The following is a 16,688-nucleotide window of genomic DNA, read 5'->3' as shown; positions in this document are numbered from 1 at the left end:
GGAGGAGAGGAACCTGTTGATTCATGTGCCCCAATCCCTGCCCCCGCCCCCCCCATTGCAGCTCATCCCTCAGGGATGTGGCTTCAGAAATTATGGGGATCGCCTGCTGTGGGGCAGCAGCAGCAGTCAGGCCCCCTGTGCTCCTCACAGCGGTGTGAGCCATGGGGAAGTGGAAAGTGCACTCTGCTTCTGTGTGGCTCCTGTCATGGCTGGGAGTTTGGGGAGGATGGTTCCCAACCACTGCCACCACCCCATGCCAATTTGAGACTCCTGGTTTAAGCACCTAAACATGAGGTTTTATATTGCCTTCTGCAATTTTTGGATAGCATTAGCTATTATGGCTATGTTCTTGTTATCTGCATGTATGACAAGTCTATCTTAGTCTTGGGTTTCTTCTTGTGTTGCTTAACCAGGGGTGCAATTGGGTATATGTACAGGTCTTCCAGATATACATCGGCTCACTTAGAGATTTGCCTAGGTTTACAACAGGCTCCATAAAAAGCATCAGCAAAGACAGTGCAAACTAAAATTTCATACCAACAGTGGCTTGTTTATGTTGCTTTAAATATAGTGCACTTAAAGTACAGTGTTTACATTGTAATTGATTTATAATTGTATGGTAAAAGTGAGAAAGTTAGCAGTTTTTCAGTAAGGCTAGGTCTATATTACCGTGCAAAATCAACCTGCTCAGGGTTGATCTTTCATGGTTTTGTTTTGCACGTGCAAAAACAGTGCTTTCTGGGTTCAGAGTCAATCCTGGAACTCCTCGCAAGCAGTGAGGATTAAGGAAGGTCAACAGGAGAAATGCTCCCATTGATCTTCTTCCATGTAAACAGACAATGAAATCACGGCTGATATGTTGATTTAGCTACGTGATTGGCATAGCTAAAATTACGTATTGGCAATCGACTTTTATATCTAGTATAGACATAGCCTAAGTGTGCTATCACACTTCCATATTTTGTCATATTTTGAAAGCAAATAGTTTTTTAGGTGAGGTGTAATTTGGAGATACTCAAGACAAATCAGACTCCTAAAAGGGGCACAGTAATTGAGACACTTATTTAGGGGAGGTAGGCATTTCAGTTTGGGGGTGCAGTGCTGCAAACTAGCATGTCCAAATAGGGCACAGTCAAGCTCAGGAACCCCCTGTGTTGTGCTCATGTAGGGGGCAATCCATACTATCTATTTCGGAAGAGGTGAGAGTGTTTTGGCATGATTACAGCCTGTGTCACCACAGCTAACCTTTGCAGAATTACACTGAGCATTCCCACTAGTGGACTGTCCCTGCTCACTCCCTGAGCCTCAGTTACCTAGCCCAGTGCTGTCCCCCAGTGTACGCATGTGCTCCGTTGCTTGGTGGGCGAAGCGCACGGTGGCTTTGGGCCAGCAGCAGCAGTGGTGGCAGCTCTGGTGAGTTACCGCATCAAGTTAGAGGGGGTGTGTGACTGTGGGTGCCTGGCTCTGGGGGAGAAATGGGGGTTTGGGTTAGAGTGGGAATCTAGGGGTGCCTAGCTATGGGGGAGGGCGAGGGGATTGTGTTTATATATATATATATATTGGGTGTGCTGTGAAATTATAACAGGTGCTGAAGTGTGCCACAAAGTGATAAAGGCTGCTGAGCACTGACCTAGCCAGTAGCTTTAAAACCAAAGCAAGCCCAGAGCAAATGAGAAGAGGTATAATTAGTTAACTAGTTTTTCAAGGACATGTCTGCTGTGTCCGACTTGCTAATGCTGTCACTTGATCTCGGAGACATTCAGCCACCCCCTAAAACTAAAAGATGCTACTTCTAGCTACTTAGAAGACCACTGGAGAGGCTGTTTTGTTAATTTCCTCATAACGTACAATACTTGTTGTAGTGTTAGGCCAGCAATTCCAGTGGCAAGATTCAAAAGACTTCATGGGTGCCAAAGGCCTGAAGTATGTATTCTTAGACTGTAGCAAACCTAGGGCAATATTTTGCCTCCAGAAGGTCCCAGGAGCAAATGCTTGATAGAAAAGTACAAGAAGCCTTGAAGATATCTTCCCAGGGTGAGCAACCTTTTGACCCATCTAAGCTTTAAAAAATTATTTAAACCAGCTAGCCTAAAAAACCCAGTGATGGAGACATTTTATAGCTTCCATTGCGGCCAGTACGTTTCCTGCATTAACCTATACACGGAATGTCCCTATTTAACTTGTGTCTGACAAACACATCACAAATGACTAATGCTCCAATAGTGAGAATGGTATTGTGATCTCAGAATCCAGAGAACCTTCAAAGTTCAACAAAATTAGAAGGGTGAGGTAAGGTCTTGTTTGTCCCAAGTCAATATAGTAAGAATGCCAAAGTAGTAATAGTAATTAGCATAACTAATCAAACTCTGTAAAGCAGTGGATCCATATGCGATTTTCATTTAAAACTACTACCTCTCATATTAGAATGTCTGCACATTCTGTAGTTAAATGAAAAAAACTTTTGCTTTGGTGCAACAAAGAAGTACATGTTTTGAGTCAAGAAATAGAAGTATTTCAGAGGGCTAACACACCACCTCTGCTCACCTCATGTGCTCCTGCAGCTCTTGTCAAGAACAATATTTTGTGATGCTTGAGGTTGAGGCATATGTGATAGATTCCTATGGTTCTCTGTGATTAACCTAACTTTTAAATCTGACTCTTCTCTTTGCTTTGTTGCAAAATTCAGAGCCTTAGTTGGTAGAGATTCCTTTTACATATTTGAAATGTCCTGTGTGCTTTTAGGGATGCAAAGATCTACTTTGGACATGCTCAATACAATAGCATATATTTGGTTGCTATTATCTCTAGCAACATAAATGGATCTTTCCTTTTCTAATCAATCGGGATGCCTCAAGTTTGCCTTATGTTGTTTTATAGATGAAGAGCAGGGTAAATCCTCAGTCTGGAATGAGGGCAATGAGCTATAGAAATACAATTGTTAAGAAGTATCATAGGGGTAGCTGAGTTAGTCTGTATCTTCAAAAACAACAGGAGGTCCCGTGGCACCTAATAAACTAACATATTTTGGAGCATAAGCTTTTGTGGGCAAAGACCCGCTTAGTCAGAAATGTTTTTTTTAGAAATCCAGCAAGTTTAGAAACATTCATACAGTGAAGTATTTTGCAGGGTTGTTCCATTGCCCTTAGTAATAGAAAATATAAGCTGTGCTCATCTGGCATAGAAGCTGTCTCATGCTTTAGAACACGTTAGAAGCAATCTTATTAGGGTTCAGATGTATTTGAACTTGTTTGGAAGTGTGTCTGCTTCCATTAATAAGAGAACCATTTTTACAATATTTAGTTTTGTGATGGCTTCAAATTCTCATAAAAAGTAGATCTGATGAAGCGGGTCTTTTGCCCATGAAAGCTTATGCTCCAAAGTACGTTAAGTCTGTAAGGTCCCACAAGACTTCTTGTTGGTCTGTGAAAAGTAGAGTTCTTCTAGGGACTAATACCACATAAGGACATTGTGCTGATTAATTCATTAGTAGTAATAGAGGTCTGGTATCTTTAATGGAAGGTACTGAAAAAGTAGATGATAAGATTGATTCTGCTTGGTGTTGGTTTAGTTTGCCTGAGTGATAGGCCATTGTTCTATATTCATACAACTGTAGCACTTTGGTGTCCTTGGCATGAGCAAGAGGCATGGTCAGTAGTGTTGTTGCTATTATACAGACATCTCTAAATACCTGTGCCTTAACAGCTTCACAGTAAAATCTGGTCAATATTCTTGTGGTGGTTACAAAGTACCAAGTGAGCTCTGTTTACACTGATCCACTGCCATCACTAGAAAACAAGTGACACATTCTGTGGATATAGTGGGCTGGCAGAATCCTAGGAAAGCTGTCAGGCAGTGTTCCCTATAACTTTTTCAGTCCATGCATGGAATAAATTTTGTTATGTGCACATGTCAATATGCACCACTAGTGGACACACATGCTGCTGGCTGGGGGTGCTCTGTTAATCAGCCCAAAAGCATTTGAGTGTCTCCTGCATGGCCGCCCAAGCACTCAGCTTACAGGGAATGCTGTTGTCAGGTGACAAGTATCAGAGAGGTAACTGTGTTAGTCTGTAGACTTCTTGTTGTTGTCAGGTGATGACTTGCCATCTGGGGATAGTCCCACTGAAAAGAAAGGGCTAATCAGTCAGAGCAGGATATGAAATACCACTTCCTCTGAGATCTGCCCCACTTGGGGATAGTTACAGACTTGTGACCCATACCATGAGATTTCAAACATATGAGCTAGCCTGGAAAAGTTTATTCAGTCTTGCATTGACTGAGGGAAGTATGGAAAAAAAGATAGAGACCAGAATTCTGGTGTTTTTTGCAACCTCTTACTAAAGGTGCTGTTCTCTTCTGCCTCTTACTAAGCAGGAGCTTTTTACTTGTAATCTGTCTAACTGCTATGAAGTCCCAGTTATCTTTTCAGCTTGTGAGAGAGAAGAATGAAACTTGATCCGTCAGAGTTTAGGATGAGAGCTTCTTTTCAATTTCTCACCACTCCCGCTTCTGGTTTCTTTCTTAACTGATCTGTCTGCTGCCCCCCGGCTGGCAGGCTGTGTACAGGACTAAACATTCCCAAGCCTGCTCCCAAAAATGTGCATCCCAGCTACCACTGATACTTTAGGGCCCTAACATTCCATCCTCCAGCTTCCTGAAATCCGTTTTTGTTACAATCATTCTGATGCTGCAGAAATGGAAGTATTGTCATCCACTTTTTTCTTTTGATATCCTACTCCTTTAATATTTGCTCTCTCTCTCTCTCTCTCTCTCTTGTGTTGATGATGAGTGAAGTAAGGACAGGGAATCTGACCAAGTCCACAGATATTTCATCTGATAAGAGCCTTTGTGGGTACTGTATAGTTTGAAGGCGGAAGGCAACATATCAGTTTATGGACACACATCTCCAGTTTAGGTTGATTGCAGATGCTTCATGGAACTCTCCTGTTTTCTTGAGCAAAGAGATTGTTTGTTTGTTTGTTTGTTTGTTTGTTTGTTTTTGTACTTTTACGCTCTGATGTTGCAAAGATGTATGTGTGTGCTTTCAACTTTATCCCCTGTGAGTAGTCCAAATGGCATATTTAAAGTTAAGCATGTAGTGTGTGAGTGTTTGAAAGACTGAAGTTTCAAACTGCATTTCTATTAACCACCAACTTGGACAAATACTCTTAGCAGGTTCTGTCCCCGGTGATGATATGAACTGTCATCTCTGCTGAGCTAATTTGAGTGTAAGCTGTATTCCCCCGTCACCTGAAAAATGTAACCTGTGTGCTAATTAAGTGAATTAAATAAATTGAAATATGAGGATGTCCCAAGGTGTTAACTCCCCAGGCAGAGTAATTGAAATATGTGGTTTGCGTATATCTCAGTAGGAATAATGCAGACTTCATGCTGTAGCGAATTTAAATGTACCAAATAGCACAAAAAATTATCTAAAATGCCATAAAGCCCACAATTTTCTATAGCTGGAGAAAGAACCCTCAGCCTTTTTGTTTGCAAGGTAAGCAGTACAGCTAAGCAGTCCTGCTTATATAAAAATGTCATCATCAGAGCCCTGCATATCCATGGGTAGTAGAATAGACACCCACACAGGGCTCTCCCTCCTCCTCTACCTGGCTGCCAAGTAAGGGGAAAAGGGGGTATGGCACCAGGGGTCTGCACTGCTGAACAGGAAAGGGCACAAGCTCTGTCCTAAATCTCCCTGCAGGAGGGACCAAGTGCTGGCCCTGCCCAGCGCCCTCAGTTCAACACCCTCCCATCTGGTGAGTGTTGACCAGTGGACCCCAGGCTGGGTCCCTAATGCCCTTACACCGAGTCCTTGCTTTTGTACTGCCTGTCTCTTCCTTGCACGCGACCCTGCTCTCTCCTTGCTCATCTGTACTTAACTCCCTCCTCCCCTCCAGGTGATTTGTTATGAGGATGCAAGCGAAATCCAGATTGTGGATCAGATGAGGAGTTGAGCCTGATGAATGCCAATTGGATGTGGATCCACATTTGTGTGTCCACACAGGGCTCTAATCATGGTTCACTAAAATAATTTTCAGCTGTTGTAAAAGGCTGCAAGATGCCTTTTACTCATATTGCTCCTATGTGTGCTGTGTTTTCTAGTCTTATGTAAATTGCTGTAAACATAAAATAAAAGTGAATCTATAGTTAATTGAGAGAAAAAATTAAGGGGATTCTAAAAGCAAATTATTCAGTTCACTTTACTTTCTGCTTATGCCTTCGTGTTTGAATTCGCTCAGACACAGACGAGACACACTAGGGGAGTTAATACTTTATTTTAACATGAAAAAGCTTATAATATCAGTCTTTCTGGGGTGAGGGAAGGGAGAATGTAAAAGGTCCCCCACTTCCTGTTCTGTTTTGCACATGTACCCCTAGACGCTTGCAGTGCCTAGAGATACCCAAAAATAGAATTAGTATCAGAGGGGTAGCTGTGTTAGTCTGTAGCTTAACAGCAAGAAGTCATGTGGCACCTTATAAACTAACATATTTTGGAGCATAAGCTTTTGTGGGCAAAGACCTGCTTCATCAGATGCATGAGTGGGGGAGTGGTTTCAGAGGAGTATTTAAAGAATGGGGTCCCAGAAAAAGGGAGGGCCAGAGCTGACAAGGTCTATTCAGCAAGGTGGAAATGGCCCATTATCAATAGTAGGTATCAAAAGAGCTAAAAACAAGTCAGATCAGATGGGGATATGAGCCATTGTTAGCGTCTAATGGGGAGATCTTAACACCCAGGGCAGAGAAGCTGCCTTTGTAAGATGTGAGCCACTCCCAGGCTCTGTTTAATCCTTGGTTAATGTAGTCACATTTGCAAATAAACATAGAAGAATTTTATCTGGTCTGACTTTTTAACTGTCTTTGGGACTAATCTTTCATATATGGGGCAAGTGTGCTAAGGAATTTTTTTAACAGTATTTATATTTAGTTGTATTTAAATGCAGTAATAGGTACTCTTGTACATCAGACAGTCTACCACCTTTCTTTCCCATTTGCTCATTTGGAACTCATGTTTCAGCTGTTATCCAGGCACTTTGTTCTCTGTGTAGTGTTTGAAATGGCCTTTTCTGTGAGGAAATCCAGAAACTGGAAAGTAAGCAGATGGAGAAACATAATAGAGAGGACACTTGTGGTGTTACACCTCCAAAATGTAGAGGAGTTGCCCTTTTGAGAACTATAAGTATTAGTGCTAGATGGCACAAGGGGTTGAACACCCTTCCATTTGAATTCACCTTGCATGATCTAAGCTAGCAGTGTCCAATAAGAATTCAAATATTGCCACACATGTGGTTGTCGCCATTCCATATTTGCCACATTTATATTAAATAATTATCTAAATAAATGCCCTCCCCCAAAGCCAGAGTCAGACACTTCCAGGCACCACTTCCAAATAAATGCCGTCTCTTCCCCCCGAGAGCCAGGCACCCACAGTCCCCACCCCATGCTAATTGAATGTCCTCCTCCAGCCCCCCCATTCTAATTCAATGCCAGCAACTCGCCAGGGCAACTGCCACCATGCGTTTCTCCACCAAGCAGTGGGGCATGTGCATAGAGTAGGCAGCCAGCACACTCTGCATGCAGCTCTCAGGAGGAGCTGTAGGTTGGCCACCCTCTTTTTTGCCAGAACACAGTGTCCTGTTCGCCATATGTGGCGAGCATCGAACATAATGGACACCACAAATCTAAGCAGTCATTTGCAGGTGATCTGGAAAGTGCATGTTTTCTAAATCCAGAATCAAAGATAAACAGAATTTTATACCCACATCACTTGTTCATGTTTATCTTGCTTTGATTTGTTTTAGAAATGTGAGGGGGAAGGGTTACAACAGAAATCTGTAAAACCTTTAATGGTGTGGAGAATATGAAAAAAGAGCTGTTATTTACCCTTAGCACAAGAACCAAGGGTCACCCAATGACCTTAATAGGCAACAGAAAAGTACTTCTTCACACAATGCATAATCGGTCTTTTGGAACTTGTTGCCAGGAGATGACGTGAAGGCCAAAATTATAACAGAGTTCAAAAAAGAATTAGAGAAATTTGTAGGGGATAGGTCCATCGGTGCCTATTTGCAAAGACGGTCGGGATTGCAACCTTATACTCTGGATGTTCCTAGCCTCTGACTGCAAGAAGCTGAGAGTGGATGAATCATTTGCTAACTGCCTGTTTTATTCATTCCCTCTGAAACACCTGGCATGGATCACAGTTTGAAGACAGGATACTGGGCTCGATGGACCACTGGTCGGATCTGTTATGGCCATTTTAGGTATTTAACATTATTCATAAGCTAATCTTTAAAACGTGCTTTTTTAAAAGGCAGGAGGAGTTTTCTGCATTTTGTGGATGTGGAAGAACAGAAGAGTGGACATATTGGGTCAGATCAAAAGTCCGTCTAGCTGAGTATCCTGTCTTCCGAAAGTGGCCAATGCCAGTTGCCCCAGAGGGAGTGAACATCAAGCGATCATTCCCCCTCACCCATTTCCAGCCTCTGACAAATAGAGGCTAGGAACACGGTTCCTTACCCACCCAGGCTAATACGTATTGTTGCAAAAGCTTAATATATACATACTACCTCTGTAAAAGTGGACTGAAGTCACTGACAAAGCTTTGGTAACTTACTGAAACCACACGTTGTCTCTGGTAAAATTGTTTTAGAACTCAAGTGTCTTTAGACCATTCAGTTTGGCAGCAGCAGAAAAATGAATTAAAAAAAGTAGAATTAAGTTAATTAATGTACTGAGCTATAGGAAAGAGGTGTCTTAAACATAACATCATAGAAACATTCACGATTCTGAAGTGGGAATACATTTGATATAGTGCAGTGCCTTATTAAACATGACTAAGGTTAAGACTGTGTCAAGGTTTTGCCAGTAAAAGTCAGACAGGTCACAAGGAGTAAGTAAAAAAAATTACCGATGCCCTTAACCTGCCCCAGATTTTATTAAAAACAGTTGTGACAGAACGGAGCTGAGCCTGAGCTCTGCGGCAGGAGAGGAAGCAAGGGTCCAGCACCTGCCATGTGCATAGCCCCCACTGCCATTCACAGAGGTTGGGAGCTTTGCACACACCCCTACCTCCCTCCAGAAGCCCAGGGCTGAAATAGAAAACATCACAGAGGTCAAAGTCTTTCACCTCTGTAACAGAATCTTAGCCTTAAACATGATGTTAAATTGAGAGGACAGTGTTTGGTGATGTGACTTGGTTTAAAAATTCAGCACATTTGGTAATGGAAAACTAGATTTCCTGAAAATGAGTGCTTGGTTTTTGTATTAGTATTTACTGGCAGGAGATCTGGCCAGCTGACAGTAAGCAGTTAAAGTACTTAATCTGCAGTAACATCCCCATTTTTGTAATCCTTGCTTCCTGTTTTGGTGTACCTTGTATTCCAGTGGCAGGAGGCTAGGAGAAACTCTGAAAGCTGTGAACCTGCACAGAGAACCTTCTCTGTTTTACTGCCGCTTATCTGAAGAGCTTCAGCGTGTTTCGAATAGCACTGTATTCAGTGTGTTGTCTCTGGCATATTGTCAGCAGGTAGTTTCTGAAATTTAAATGTACAGATATCTAAATTTAAAAAGAGGACTTGCTAATTTATGGGATTGATTTTAAAACAAAACAAAATATGGAGTCTGTTAATTCTAGGTTACCAGGCTGAACCCAGTCTGGATAACAAGTGACCACAAGTAGTTACTGATGTCTGATGAACTATTCTGTGGCCTATGAGAGATAAGAAGCTACAGTCTGCATGCAAAGGACCTTCATCTTTACTGGTACACATTTTTGGGCAGCCCAAGTAAGGGAAAAAGATTGAATGGACAGAGAGTTAAAAGCCTTCTTACAAGGTATTAAGCCAGACAGAATTTGAGGGAAGTGCATTATTTGCCATGGCCATTTTGTACTATACCTGTGTCTGAACAGTGGATTTCACCTTTCACCTATTGTCAATTGTGTACTGTTTATTGACACCAGAAACATTTTTAGAGATAAATACAAAGTGTAAAAAAAAAAAAAAATAATCAGTTCTAAAAATTCTTAAATGATTAGTAAGTTTATGACCATTTACAGATGGTTAAAGGGTTTTCCTTAGCGCCTCATGAATTTGTTGTAACGTGGAGAGTTTCCTTGTATGCTGTACAGCCACAGGAAGAACTGCTGTTCAGAAATATTCAGCAGCTTTGAAGTAGCCTAGATAAAGTCAGTTGTACATGTGTTTTAAATTAAACCCAAACAAAAATCTTAGTCAGTTGAAATATACTTTGTTCACTTGGCAAATATGTGTATAGTAATGTAAAAGGTGCAGTTAGCATATACTTATACTGGAGGAATATGCTAAAACTGTTTACCAGTTTTAACTTGTTCCCACGTGTATTATACAAGAAAATTACCTGTGCAATATGTTCTCAAAACAGTGTTATCTGGCTGCTAATTAAAGACTAAGAGCTATTTATTTAACCATGTCCATTTACTTCATAGTGTTCTAGACAGTATTCTGATGTATATTTTGTAAAACTAATGAATGCATACATATTAATATGACTTATGTAGTAATGAGGGACCTCAGTCTAACTCTGTGAAAAATGTGGGAGTTAGAAACCACTTTTTTTGATGGTATGTACTAGGAAAAATTCTAATGTGAAATTCTTCCTTTTTATTAAATAACAGCCAGTTTTACATATTTATTTCTAAACTACTTAGAATGGACATTTGATTGCTGCACATTCATGTGTGTATAAAAAGAATAAAAAGTAAAAACACTTCTAAAGGCAGAGAGTGTCATCTTTTACTGGATTTTTATTTAGGTGGCTAGAAGAGTATACCCTTGAAATCAGGGTTAAAACCAACTGAAGATATTTTTAACTGTGGTAGAAATGTATGGTTTTAAACTTAATTCTTGGGGGGTTTTTTGTTTTTTTGTTTTAAAGGGAGGAAAATAAGCTTGTCAAAATACTGTGAATGCGGATCGAAGTGAATGGGGTCAGGATAGTGAGACGTTAATTGGGATAGAAACGATAAATTGTAAGAAGCCTGAGAATTGAGATGGTTTTCTTGCTGTGGAATCATTGTACAAATACTGAATAATTGAAGTAGTTGTTGGATTCGTACCCTGGGTCTTTTAGAAAATGGCTTGGTATTTGTATTTCTTCGGGATGTGAGGAAGTGACTGCTAGTCACTGAGACTGCAGTGCAAATGTAGCAAATAGAAATGTTTGGTTTGTGGCTTGAGCAAAAAGCCTAATAAGTGGGAGCTCTTGCTGAGTTTGTTCTAGGAATGCTTTTACTTCACCCATCATGTTCGCTGTACTGTCATCTCTCAGCCAGTTGCATTGTCCAAGACTGGATCATATTCTCTCATTTTCCATGTAATCAGAATAATAAATGCTGTGTAAGGGACAACCTGGTGTTTAAAAACTAAGAGAACATTACAACTCTGTTTTGAGGTTGGAGGGTAAGAAAATGGAAAACGCAAACCAGGCCATGTTCTATTTCAGTGGTGCTCCCAGAGTAGGAGGTAGGATAAATCAGAAAAGAATATGGTTGACATCAGTATGTTTCTTTGGTGCATTTTTCAGACTTTTTGTGCCCAGAATAGCCCCTCTGTAGTTTCAGGGAGACATGAAAATGGGCTCGGAAACATTCAGTGACTATTTTAGATAATCTTGACTGCCTTTCTATCCAGCTTGAGTTCAGTGTGGTTTTGGACTGGAAATATGGCAAAGGTGATGGTTTTACTATATTTATCTTCATAGTTTGTAGTGCAGTGATGGGGGTGAACACACACACACCAACCAACCAACCAATTGTGGTTTTGGCCATAGCCCCATTATAATTTTTCATTGGATTTAAGAATATTGTGGTGCATGGTGTAGCATTTTCAAGAGCCTAATTTTAATTGGGCTGAGCTTGGTGAGTCAGATATGCTCTGAAAGAGGTCAGGAAAGCCCGGGGAAGTCAGGAGTCCATTACTAGAAATGGGGTACTTGCCTTCTAGAATGACCTTTAGGTCCCAGGTGATTTTCAGTCCAGCAGCTTTAAGTGCAGCTGTTTCAGATTTTCCACTCTGAATGTGGCTGAATGTTCCTATTTTGATTTCTGGCTGGTCTCTCTCCATAAGAAAAAACGTGCCTGGAGTTTGTATGCTTCCAGTATATGTCCTATTATATTGAAAACTGAACAAAACTCCTGCATAATTTAGCCTCACCTGTCTCTAGCTAAGAATGAAAAATGGATGAGTCTGCTGTGAGATAGAATGGGTGTGCTAATTTTCCTCCAGTTCTGAATTTGAAATACTGGAGGTGCTCGGGTTTTCTTTAGATCTTTCAGGGTACCTGAAGGTGAAAGTGTGGCTATTGGGAGGGTTACTACTGAGCTACATTGGTATGTGCAGCAGTTATGTGTGTCTGTTGGTATGGGGAGTGTTGGCCCAAAATAATGCAGTTGTTGATATTGTTTTGCTATATCCTTCATAAAATTTCTTTTTATATGATGCTTTATAAAGTTCTATGTCTGTAGAACAATAAAAACTTACTTAAATTGAAGGCCAGTATTAATAACTATAAAATCCAGGCAGTTGACAGTCTGCTGCTGTGGGAATTCTGCATCCCTGCATGCACACAAAATTCTCAAATTACTTTGCTTCTCCTCAGAAAAATGACTTTCTGGTAGGAAAGCAAAGGGATACCTCACAAGTGGTTGCATGCTTCTTCCCAGCAGCACAGGTGCACAGTTTTGGATGCCCAGAGCAGCCAGCACAGCAGTAAATCACTGTGGGAGGGCAGGGATGCCCCAGCCACGTCTCTTTTTAACCTGCCTGTGCCAAGCTCAGCTGCTAATCCTGGCTAGTCTGGGGATGGTGTGGGGGGAAGTGCATGGAGTGGCCTGGTCAGACCCACCCCTAGAAACCTTCTTTAGCTCCATATTCCAGCCCTCGTTCCTGCTCCTATCATTCCTCAGCTGAGGAGAGAAAAGTCCATAGATGGAAAGCTGCTGCCTTTTCTGGGCCACCCCCACCTATCTGGATACACACATATCCAGACATGCCCCCCACACCCACGAAGCCCCACCTTCGCCACTGAACCCTCACCCTTGCACCCATATCACCCTCTTCTGAGTCCTTTGCACCTCAGACCCCACCAGCTGCACCCAGACCACCAACCCTGATCTGCCCACCATACCCCAGCTACCTTCACCTTGACCCTATGCCCCTGCAAACCCCTTTGCATCCAGACTCACCTTGCACCCAATACCCCTTCTCCAAGCCACCCCCACCTAGGTTGCAAACTGAACCCTCTCACATCACACCTGGGGACCACACACACTAAACACCTGCATAATTGGATCCTGATGGGTTGAGCCTGCCTGCCCACACCTGGTATACCTGGTGGGGAATGGCATGGCCATGGGGTGTTTCTGGACAGGCCCAACCCTTGCACTCGGTAACGTTGGGCACAACCTCATTTCTGAGTCTGTGTCCCCAGAAGGCTTGGGACTGGGCAAGGGAAGCCTCCATAAAATGTCAGAATTTTGCAGTTTCAAAATGCTGTGTGCAGAAATTTTAGGGTGATGGGCGCTCTCACAGTTTTTTTTTTTTTATGACACAGAATTCCCTCTGGAGCAATAGTCCCTGTGGTTGCACAGCCACAAAAGTCTTTTCTGAGAAGTCACTTACACTTTTTGAAAGAGTCTGTAGTTGAAGCAGCAAATGAAGTTTTAAGTACAGGAAGAAGTGGGCTTTGTGATTTCTCAGTGTTGGGTGAGCCTTGTGCAACGAAGTTGTAGTGCCGTGGCAGTCTTGAATGGATTTTCCCTGTGTTCCCAGGCATTCACTGCTTTAAAAATGTTGCATTCTCTCTTCTTGCTGTAGCTCTGCCAAATGTGTCCACAGTTGTGCTTCAGGAGTCAAGTAAAAGAGCCACTCGTGGCACATGAATCTCAATCTGAGTATCACTGATATGAAGCATCACACTCTTGCATTTTTCTAACTTTGCATTTAATTATCAACCAGATGTGTTTTTCAGCCAAAATGAAAGACCATTTAAACTCTCATGACATTTCCATTAGCTAGAAATTAAAAATTGTAGATCGCTTTTAAAAATTTATACCAGACCAGTTAGGAGTTTTTGGCATTTAGGGAATCTACAGAGAGAGAAAATTTAAGAAAATGTAAACGAGATTTTGTGTGTTTGTATGATTTGAAATTGCCTTCTCTGAACCATCTGCACAAGAAGATTAAATGCAATTCAGATTTCTAATTTCTGTACAAACTAACACAGATACGCTGTTAATGATTTTCTTATCCAGCAAAATATGCATGATATGAAGTGGGTCTTTGCCCACAAAAGCTTATGTTCCAATACATCTGTTAGCCTAAAAGGTGCCACAGGACCTCCTATTGTTTTTGCAGATACAGACTAACATGGCTACCCCTCTGATACCTGCCAGTTCTGAGATTTCTGCTTATTTACATATATCTATAATTTCCAATAACGTTTTTTGTATGCGTACAGAAAAGAATATGAATGGTTCTGTGTGGAAAGAGTTGTAAGTTGTGGCTCTCTTAATCCTATGACCTTTTGAAGGCCTGCTTACTTCCAGGATAAAAAGTGGGGTAGTCTCTCTGATTCAGCATTCTCCACTGCAAGACCAGCATCTCAACATTAAATTCTGCTTTTCTCCGTTACACATTTCTATTAAAGAAGAATTGTAAATATTTTCCTAGACAGAACAGCCTGATTCAGTCCAGCAGAAAATAATGTAGAAAAATTAAATGTGCTTATTATTAGATCTGCATGGTACATGATTATTAAATCTGCACAGTACATGATTGCCATAAAAAAAGCTTAGTGCAGAATTTTTATTAGTGTCTTAGTTGCAAAAGCAGAGTCTAAAAGGTTACTTGGTTCAACACTGTGGCTGTTATTTGCCAATCTTCTTCCCTAGTTGTACAGTGAAGTGACAGACCTGTTCACCTCTAAACTAGAATGGCATTTCCACAGTTCTAAATCTTAGATTTTTAGTTTGGAAATAGAAGAATGTACTCTCAAATAGTTACGCATGAGAAAAACTGTTAAACATGATGTGTACAACAGGGAGCATAGTGTTGCCATTAAAGGAGAGGAGTTGTGTGTAGCTCTGGTTTCTATTCCCAGTTCTGCCACAGGCTTGCTGTGTGACCCTTGCCATGTCATTTACATATTATATCTCATTTTTTCCCTTCATAAAATAGCTGTGTCCATCTTACGGTTGGTTTTGAGGCTTAAATCACAAGTGTTTATAAAGTACTTTGAGATACTCAGCTGGTAGTTGTTTTAGAAGTGCAAAATTATATAATGTGAGAATTTTAGCATCTTAATTACAAAAACAATAAGACATACTATCAGAGACTGTTCTGATTGTATGCCTTTGTCATCTCTGAACGCTGTTATTTCTTCCTTGCTTCTCCCCCTTTTCTGTAAATAGTTCCTTCTCATGAACAAGGCAGTTAGCCTCACAAGTTTCCTACCTGAAGTGAGTTTTCAGAAGACAGAACTACAGGATAAAAGCAAACAGCCAGCTTCAACAGCAGTACAAATCCTGAATCCTTATGAATTAGGGAGGAAGAGTTTTACAAAGCTTTTTAAAAGAGGAGGCTCTTGCTGGCTTAGCATCTCCGGTTAATTTTTGTATTTTTCATTAAAAAATATGTAACTAATGTACTGATTAACTGCTTGTTCTTGTTTTGATATGCCCCATGTGGCTGTGAGAGTTGTCTTTAAAACAGTAAAATCTTACATTCTGCTAACCTGCAAACCTGCTGGTTCTCAAGAAGAATCCCACTTTAATAGGAGAGATTGTAACTGGGTGTTGCATGGGCCCATTACTTTTACAAAATATAGTACATGTGCTATATTAAGAACTTTCATGATAAGTAGCTTACATTGAAGTGCACTTGTCAAAATACATAAACTATACATATATTTGGTACAATATTTGCCAAGCTTAATATCTGAAAATGTTAACACTGGGGTTACTGCATATTACTGAGAGTGGTCCTGAGTCACTGCAATTTGTGATAATGCACACTATGCACCATAGTGAGCAGTAGCTGACTTCAGCCTGATCACTAATATACACTTTACCTGGTGGTAATGTGTGTGATCAGGGCCCAATTCATTAAATTCTGTAGGCTGCATTGGGTTTTCATACCATTTATCTGACACTGAGATTCAGATGTCATTTAGATATGAAGTAATAGGTCCTATCTTACTAGGTCCATGAAACAGGAAAGATTTGAATCTGTTATTGCATTATCAGTTCAGTCTACAACATACAGAAATAGTTTTTACCAGTTTATAGTCAGAAAAGATGACAGTATTTCTATCAAATACCTCTCCGCTGATAGGCTCGATAATTAATCTCTGTTTCTGTACTAACATTGGCAGCTAGCTTTAGTAGTTTACCTGATGCCTTGGCGGGTGGGGAGTTTTCTAGCTTTTGTCTTTAAATTTGTATTTCTTTTTCTTAACAGGCTTCAACTGTTTAAAAAAAAAAAATTCTATGATCTGATTTCCACTGCTAAAGAATCAAATAGACAAAGTGTTTGCTTTGCAGTATGCACCACTCTTGTGGTATAGAAATTCTCTCGAAGCCTGCATTAAGTAAATATTTAAAATGGTCTTCTCGAAGAGCGATGCTATTACTTTCAAGCTCTCAG

At 40.8% G+C, this 16,688-nt stretch overlaps 1 protein-coding gene across 6 annotated transcripts in view; it reads left to right on the top strand.

The window, feature by feature from the left end:
* The window catches only part of GNAS (GNAS complex locus), a 292,287-nt gene that overhangs the window by 177,183 nt on the left and 98,416 nt on the right, over positions 1–16,688 (top strand). The window lies entirely within an intron of this gene.

Source organism: Carettochelys insculpta, chromosome 17 (genome assembly GCF_033958435.1).
Source record: "Carettochelys insculpta isolate YL-2023 chromosome 17, ASM3395843v1, whole genome shotgun sequence".
NCBI classification, from domain to species: domain Eukaryota; kingdom Metazoa; phylum Chordata; order Testudines; family Carettochelyidae; genus Carettochelys; species Carettochelys insculpta.
The sequence above is the reverse complement of the archived record's forward strand: the minus strand, read 5'-3'. Positions and strand labels throughout refer to the sequence as shown.